The sequence below is a fragment of the Coregonus lavaretus genome (genome assembly GCF_964263955.1).
Source record: "Coregonus lavaretus genome assembly, chromosome: 39".
In the NCBI taxonomy this organism is placed as follows: domain Eukaryota; kingdom Metazoa; phylum Chordata; class Actinopteri; order Salmoniformes; family Salmonidae; genus Coregonus; species Coregonus lavaretus.
The window spans coordinates 13,764,661-13,773,102 of NC_140026.1; the positions used below are offsets into that span (position 1 = coordinate 13,764,661).

At 44.0% G+C, this 8,442-nt stretch overlaps 1 pseudogene across 1 annotated transcript; it reads right to left on the reverse strand.

Annotated features, from left to right (window-relative positions):
• Positions 1–3,605: 3,605 nt before the first annotated feature.
• On the reverse strand, positions 3,606–5,225 carry LOC311112953 (endonuclease domain-containing 1 protein-like; annotated as a pseudogene). Its single transcript has 3 exons — positions 4,999–5,225; positions 4,122–4,248; positions 3,606–3,980 (listed from the first exon to the last, which is right to left on the reverse strand). The product of its transcript is annotated as an endonuclease domain-containing 1 protein-like (transcript).
• Between the last annotated feature and the right edge of the window lie 3,217 nt (positions 5,226–8,442).

The window sequence follows — 8,442 nt, forward strand, 5'->3', positions numbered from 1 at the left end:
AACCTAAGCATAGCAAATAAGCCATTCCATTTTTTGATGACCAAATTAGACTCATTGACCGCCATACAAAAACTCCTTGCTTGGTGAGCGAAAGAAACAAAACAACGCCACCTGCTGGAGAAGACACATTTCTTAGCCCAGTTATCCCTCTTGTTTCGCCTCTTCCTCTCTGTTGGCACGCAACAGGTAAGACCATTTAAACCCCTCTGACTATCAGGCTGCCACTGAGGGTGGGGAACATGCCAGGAGAGAACACCAGCTTGTTGGAGTAGATCAGCCATTATCCATTCAGCTGCAAGGTTGAGGAGAAGAACCATTAAGCGGCCTAAACCAATTATCCTATAACTCTCCTTACCTTGTGCCCGTGTGTCGATGATGACTACAGATTTTTGAATCATCATCTCGAGATACCTCCAACTCTGCCAGTTTGGTCCGCTTCTCATTCAAGCCAAAAACCTGTCTCAATTGTGTCTCCAAGTGCCCTAAAATCAGAACAACATTGGGATAAAGACTGACTTCAGGTAAAATGTGAAGAAATAAATGTGCGAATTGCAGTGGAGGTAATTATTCGAAAGCAGAGGCATCCCTTTCTCACCATCACATTTTCGTCTTGGCGAGGATCCAACGGCCACAGAATTCCTGCACACCTTTTTCAGATGATGGTGTCTCTAGCCTATAATCAGGTCTACAGTACTGTGGGAGTGAGTCCAGAGTAAGTAACTTAGTAAAGCAATGAAAGAATGGTCTTTCTCAATATTATTTTGGCTGGCAGTCTTTCATGGTCAAAAACAAAAAGAGCATGTGTCTCTGTGTTGGCCTAGCTACCATGTTTACAATTAAAGTGAGGAAACACTAAAACATAGGATTGTTGGCAGTGCCATGGCTGCGGGAAGTAGGGGTGTTGAGGGTACTGCATCACCCCCTGTAAAATGTTAATAAAAATGAAATAAAAGTAGTGCACAGAGCCTTTTAATAGTCCTGTATTAATAGTCCTGATATAGCTGTTTTCTAGTCCCCCGAAACTACTTCCCCGGCTATGGGCAGTGCTTGACTCGGGCAGGAGCTCACCGTTCTACTACTTGAGCTCATGTTCCTCTTATAGAATATGAACTCAAAAGTATTGTGGAGTTCATGCACCTAAATATAAACAGTACCGGCACCCAAAATGAGTACCAGCATCTATTTCAGTACAAGTCAAGCACTGAGGGAGTCACCATCATCCGAGAACAAGGTCCAATTTAGTAAGATAAACAGATCTACTTGTCTATGAAAACGGTAAGACTGATAGGTTATTATTTGAATGCATACATGCAACGGAATCTGACCGTCCAGACTGATCATCACTGACAGCCAGGTGTCAATCAATAATTTAGGCTTCAGGTGTGAGCTTGATGCAAAATAAGGGGGAGGGTGTTAGAGAAGAGGGAAACATAAAATAAAATGTAATAATATTGAGAATCTGTAATCCATTAAATGTGTCCCATTTTCCAATGACAAGCCAAGCGCCCGCTGTATGAAATTGCGCACACGCATGTTGCTCTCGCTAAAGCAAGCCCAGATAGGAACATCAGCTTTTGCTGATAGGGGGAACTATTTCGTCGACGAACTGAGTCCCAATTTTGCGATTGTCTTTAGTTACCATAGCAACAAAGTCCCTTGGCGCATCCCTGTTATAATAATAATAATAATATGCCATTTAGCAGACGCTTTTATCCAAAGCGACTTACAGTCGTGCGTGCATACATTTTTGTGTATGGGTGGTCCCGGGGATCGAACCCACTACCTTGGCGTTACAAGCGCCGTGCTCTACCAGCTGAGCTACAGAGGACCACAGGCAGGCATAAGTTGCCAGGCATAAGTTTTTATCATAACAACCTGTGGAGTTAGCACTTTTTTACAGTACCCATGTCCTTGGACGGTTCACAGATCACAAAGAAGCAGTGTAGTCTCTGTGAGAAATACAAGTCTTATCTATAAGAAATACAAGTTTTATCTCATCCTAGCCCCTAACATTCCTCACATGAATCACAGCCTGTTATGTGAAACAATTCATATCAGTACAGTATAAACCTTTTATGCTTTAATCATTAATGCATTCTTTCTAAGTTAGTCATCCCATCCATTTATGAGAATAATAAATCCCCACAGGTGGATGTCGTGGAAAAAGTGGGGTCACTGGATGATAGCTCATTCTATAACTTGTGTCTGCCTCAGACTGCTAGGAAATGAAAGGGAGAAGGAAAGATCAGCCCGGAAATGAAGACTCATTGTGTCGTGAACTCTTTGACTGAGAGATAATCCTTGTAAGGACTTAATTGGACAATCGCTTCATTAAATGTCTGTTGTAAATATCTTAGCAAATATCTGTTATGATCCACAAATAAAGATATGTTAAATAAAGCCTACTTGTATTGTCCTGTGCAGCAGTAGGAGGTAATGCATGAGTAGAACACTATTGCCCTCTTGTGGATGATTGCAGTTGCAGACTCTTCACACAGAGTGAGGCAATAACTAAACCTTTAATGGCCCATTGCAGTCCCAAATATTTGTTCCTGTGTTTTGTATCAAATTGTACAACAGCTGATGAAACTAACACTTTAAAAGTGTTTTAAAAATGGTTCAGTGTTATTTCCTGATAGTTGCTGGTTGAAAATACAATCTGCACAGGACCTTCTAATCAGCAGGTTTTTCATGGGTGTTGTTTCGGCTTTCCTGGTATCATGATCAATATATCGATATAATAGACCAATAACAAAGTGAGAGTGCGTTCCAAACCTCTCTGCCAATAACAGCTAGTTTTCCCCTTCCCACTCAGACCTCTCCCAGACAGTCCTAGCAAAATTCTTGCTTGAGAAATAAGTTTAAAAAATGAAAATAAAAGCTATTTTTGTTTATTTTTTGCTATTTTAATGGAACACTATTCCAGTAAGGTACTTAATTGTTTCCCAGAAATGATTTGATATTGATATAAAAATGGCTGCATTGGGCCTTTTAAAGATGACCGTCTACAAGCCTGGTGATTTTCACATGTGAATACAGTAATTATCCAACATAAATTCATATGGATTCACTTGATCTCATCTCAGATACTCAACATCTTGACTTTGTTCTATGGCGTGTAGTGCAGTCTGTCTCTGCAGTGGACAATATAAGCCGGTGAGTTCCTGACTTGTCCGTGTTACCCAGAGGCCAACATGAAAATGAAGCTTCTGATCAAAGAACAGACATTGGGTCTTAAATAGGACATGATTGTCTTACAGAGAGAAGGGGTTTATGACCAACATGCTGTGATATGTCTATAATCTCAAAAGGCTTTGAGTCTGACTGCACATTTTAGGAGGTGTCTGTGCATGAAAGTGAGATTCCTTTTCTTACAAAAAGCACAATGTTTGTTGAACCAGGGGGTAGGCCTACACTTCACATTATTTATCTTACATATAATGGAGGCAGAACAGGGTTTGAACAATGGTCTTTATTGCTTGTAAGCAACAACTCACCCACAGGCAACATTCATATTGTCAATCTACTAAATTCAGAAATGAATGACAATGTAGATGTGACACTTGAGGCTGGCATGATTGCAATCACTATCACATGGTTGCTCATTATGAGTCAGGCGCACAGTTGTTGTAGAAGATCTGAAAGATCTTGTCCACGTCCATCCTTCCTCTGAGGAACTTCTCCAGGTTCACTGGAACCTCCACCAGGTGGTTGTTGACACGGTCGTTCAGCCCGTAGGCCCCGAACACTAGGAACTTGTACCGCACGAAGTAGGGCGCGTTCTCGTCGTAGTCGGTGCAGCAGTTTGCCGACCACATGTACTCGGGGATGGCCACACGGTCCAGGTTGTCGTGGCGGATCATGTTCCCGAAGGTCGTGACCCCGGTGACCACGTAGGCTTTGCCACGTCAGTAGTTGTTGAGACGCTTGGTGATGAGGTCCTCGTGCTCGGCCCAGGGCCCGATGTTGAACTCGCAGATCTGCAGCAAGAAGCAAGAACAATACTTATATTCCCCATACGTCTTCTAATGATTATTCATCTTCCACCCTCTCCTGCACTGAAACGGTTTAAGGTAGACACACCAAACCTTCTTTAAAATGTGCAGACTGAACCAACGTACCTGGGGCACCACGTTGGTCAGTGTGTAGGTGGATGCCTTGTCTAGGGGGTTGGCCTGATGCTCGTCAAGTTTGAGGTGGCCTCTCTCGTACTGGGCCACGTCAGCATAGTCTTCCAGCACGGCTGTCCTCGAAGTTCATGTGGGAGGAGGACTGGGGGAATGGCTCCATGTTGTTGCTGCCCTTCTTTGACTCCAACTACAGAGGGAGAGAGCGGAAGGGATGGAGGTCGAGTGGAAGGGAAGGAGGGCGAGAGGGGATAGAGACGGATACAGATGGAGGGAGGGAGGTGGGGAGAGATCGAGACAGATGAAGAGAAAGAGGGGATTTTGATGAAGAGTTGAAGATGGAAAATGAGGGGAGGATCAATCAATTTGCATATGCACAACACCTGCTTCCTACATGAACGGCTATCACAACAATATCCTATTGTAACACCCATTCACACAGCCCATAAAGCTGCTTACCTCCAGCATCTCGTTTTGCGTAGAGCAGCAATATTGTCCTCACAGCTCAGCAAGTCTTACAGTTTACAGTTACAGTTTACAGTTTAGTCATTTAGCAGACGCTCTTATTCAGAGCGACTTACAGTTAGTGAGTGCATACATTTTCATACTGGTGGGTGGTAGACTATGTAGCCGCTGTGCTTAGTTCAATAGGTATACAACTATGCTTTTGACCATGATGACATGTTTCAATGACTGTTGATGAGCGGGCAGAGTGCTCTCTTACCAACTAGTGAATGGGTGTCAGTCATCTGCATCCATGAGAGAACATGTTTTGAAATGACATGGGGTTTCTAACTCACTATCGAGAGCATGTAAACATATCGATATAATAGCAAAGTGAGAAATTCAACACACAAACACACACACTTACTTGCCACATACCTGTGGCTCGAACATCCAGAGAAAGTCCACCCTCTTCTCGCCATCAGACTTCTTGAAGGTATAGGCCGAGTAGATGGGGATGTGTTTGTGGGGGTCGCAGAGGGTGACGAAGCGCAGCTTGTCCTCGTAGCGCTGGCAGATCTTCTTCAGGGAGTTACAGAGGAGATAGCCCTGCGGTTGGGTTCCCATGTACAGGGAGTCCTTACAGCGCTCCATGTGGTTAAAGTCCTACACCACCTCAGCCTGGGTCTCCTGCTTACAGCCCAGTAGGATCAGCATCACAGCCAGGGACAGAGAAGAGTAGATGGATAGGTGTCTCATGATGACCATGTCGCTCTCTCTTTCCTCTCTCTTTCACTCTCTCTTTGTCTTTGAACCTATCTTGTTTAGTGGTCTTGTCTGCCTCTCTCAGTTAACACAGTCTCAGCATGTGTTCCCCTCTTTCCCTATGCCGTTCACACAGTACTCTGTGCTTGAGTCGGCTGTCTCTCCCTCCCGCCTCCCTAGATTGCCCAGAACTAAGCCCAGCTAGAGCATCATCAGATAGACGTCTTCTACTTGGTAATATGAAAACTGGCTGACACTATTGTATCCTCTCTTTCATGCTCTGCAGCCTCTGTTAGGCCCTGAAAGCCGGTGTTTTTGTTATCAATCTCATGCTTTCTGCTTGGAGAGAGGGACTCAAGGTCGCCTGTGTGTTGGTGTCCGTCGGTGCAGAACGTGGTCAGAGCGGACTCTCATCCCCTGAAGTGGAGAGATGCAAAGTGGGTTTGTGTGTGCGTGAGTCTGTCTGTGCGTGTGGGTAGATCTGTGGCTAGCCTTCTCAGCTCTTCTCATGTAAAGACTGAGGTGTGAGCAGAACAAGGCTTTGTGCAGTGGTAGATTGGGAGGGAGACTTGAGGAAGGGTCTGAAACAAAATGGAGACCTAGCTGTGCTATGATCATTTTACTTCACAGACATGTTGTGGATTCATTGATTGTCACTGGAATTAGTATGATGGGCTTCTAGTGAATAATCTTGTAGAAAAACAACATTCCATCCAGGATCGTCAGTTAAGTCAGTAGCAACAACTTTGAGTTTTTATTTCTACTCATTATTGTTATTTGTGACAACAACAGTTGTTGTTTTACATATTTTCTGTTTCCAAACCACATGAGGGGAGTGGAAGGTATTTCATTTCCCCCTGAGGGGGCTGTAAACCACATTCTCATATTTTCTCTGTATGAGTACAACAACAGGAGTAGACTACAACCTCTATTTCCTGTTGTATGTTTTAGCTGGTGAGCTGTTCACAAGTTGCATGATACCCCTCCCACGCACCAGCTGAATGTTGCTCTGAATAAGCAGGCAGGTCAACCGTGATACAAGTCAGTATTCAAAGTCCATTCATGTCTGAGGACATTGGGAGATGACATGGAAACGGGCCATTAGGGGCAACAGTGAGCGCTGTTACGTTCAAGTAGGTTTTCTGGGTGAGGCTGTTAGGCAGTGGTGGAGTGCATGGCAGATCTGAAAGAGAGATTTATGCATGTTGTGTTTTATTTTTCCTTGTCAACCACCCATCTCGGCTTTATCAGTCTTGATAGGCCCAGTATATGCAATTCTGGGTGAGGCTGTCTGGCAGTGGAGGAGTGCATGGCAGATCTGAAAGAGAGATGCACAAAGTCACAGTAAGTATACAGCTCAACAACATGTTTGTGTGTGCACATCTGTTGGTGTGAGTTAGGGTTTAATATCTTCCTGGTATTTTACAAATATTCCATCCCGAGAATGAATCACGTTTCTCCCGGGTAACCCAGTATTTCCCGCCAAAACTGGAAGTGTCATTCAAAAGCATTATAAAGCATATACAGTGCATTCGGAAAGTATTCAGACTCCTTGACTTTTCCACATTTTGTTACGTTACAGCCTTATTCTAAAATTGATTAAATCGTTTTTTTTCCCCCTCATCAATCTACACACAATAACCCACAATGACAAAGCAAAAACAGGTTTTTAGACATTATAGTAAAAAAATTATAAAAATACTGAAATATCACATTTACATAAGTATTCAGACCCTTTACTCAGTACTTTGTTGATGCATCTTTGGCAGCGATTACAGCATCGAGTCTTCTTGGGTATGATGCTACAAGCTTGGCACACCTGTATTTTGGGAGTTTCTCCCATTCTTCTCTGCAGATCCTCTCAAGCTCTGTCAGGTTGGATGGGGAGCGTTGCTACACAGTTATTTTCAGGTCTCTCCAGAAATGTTAGATCGGGTTCAAGTCCGGGCTCTTGCTGGGCCACTCAAGGACATTCAGAGACTTGTCCCGAAGCCACTCCTGCGTTCCCTTGGCTGTGTGCTTAGGGTCATTGTCCTGTTGGAAGGTGAACCTTCGCCCCAGTCTGAGGTCCTGAGTGCTATGGAGCAGGTTTTCATCAAGGATCTCTCTGTACTTTGCTCTGTTCATCTTTGCCTCGATCCTGACTAGTCTCCCAGTCCCTGCTGCTGAAAAACATCCCCACAGCATGATGCTGCCACCACCATGCTTCACCGTAGGGATGGTGCCAGGTTTCCTCCAGATGTGACGCTTGGCATTCAGGCCAAAGAGTTTAATCTTGGTTCCATCAGACCAGAGAATCTTGTTTCTAATGGTCTGAGAGTCTTTAGGTGCCTTTTGGCAAACTCCAAGCGGGCTGTCATGTGCCTTTTACTGAGAGGTGGCTTCCATCAAGCCACTCTACCATAAATGCCTGATTGGTGGAGTGCTGCAGAGATGGTTGTCCTTCTGGAAGGTTCTTCCATCTCCACAGAGGAACTCTAGAGCTCTGTCAGAATGACCATCGGGTTCTTGGTCACCTCCCTGACTAAGGCCTTTCTCCCCCGATTGCTCAGTTTGGCCGGGCGGCCATCTCTAGGAAGAGTCTTGGTGGTTCCAAACTTCTTCCATTTAAGAATGATGGAGGCCACTGTGTTCTTGGGGAGCTTCAATGCTGCAGAAATTTTTTGTTACCCTATCCCAGATCTGTGCCTCGACACAATCCTGTCTCGGAACTCTACAGACAATTCCCTCGACCTCATGGCTTGTTTTTTGCTCTGACATGCACTGTCAACTGTGGGACCTTATATCGACAGTTGTGTGCCTTTCCAAATCATGTCCAATCAATTTAATTTACCACTGGTGAACTCCAATCAAGTTGTAGAAACATCTCAAGGATGATCAATGGAAACAGCATGCACCTGAGCTCAATTTTGAGTCTCATAGCAAAGGGTCTGAATACTTTATTTTTAATTCATTTGCAAACATTTCTAAAAACCTGTTTTCACTTCGTCATTATGGGGTATTGTTTGTAGCTTGCTGAGGAATTGTTTTTAATTCATCCATTTTAGAATAAGGCTGTAACGTAACAAAATGTGGAAAAAGTCAGTGTCTGAATACTTTCTGAATG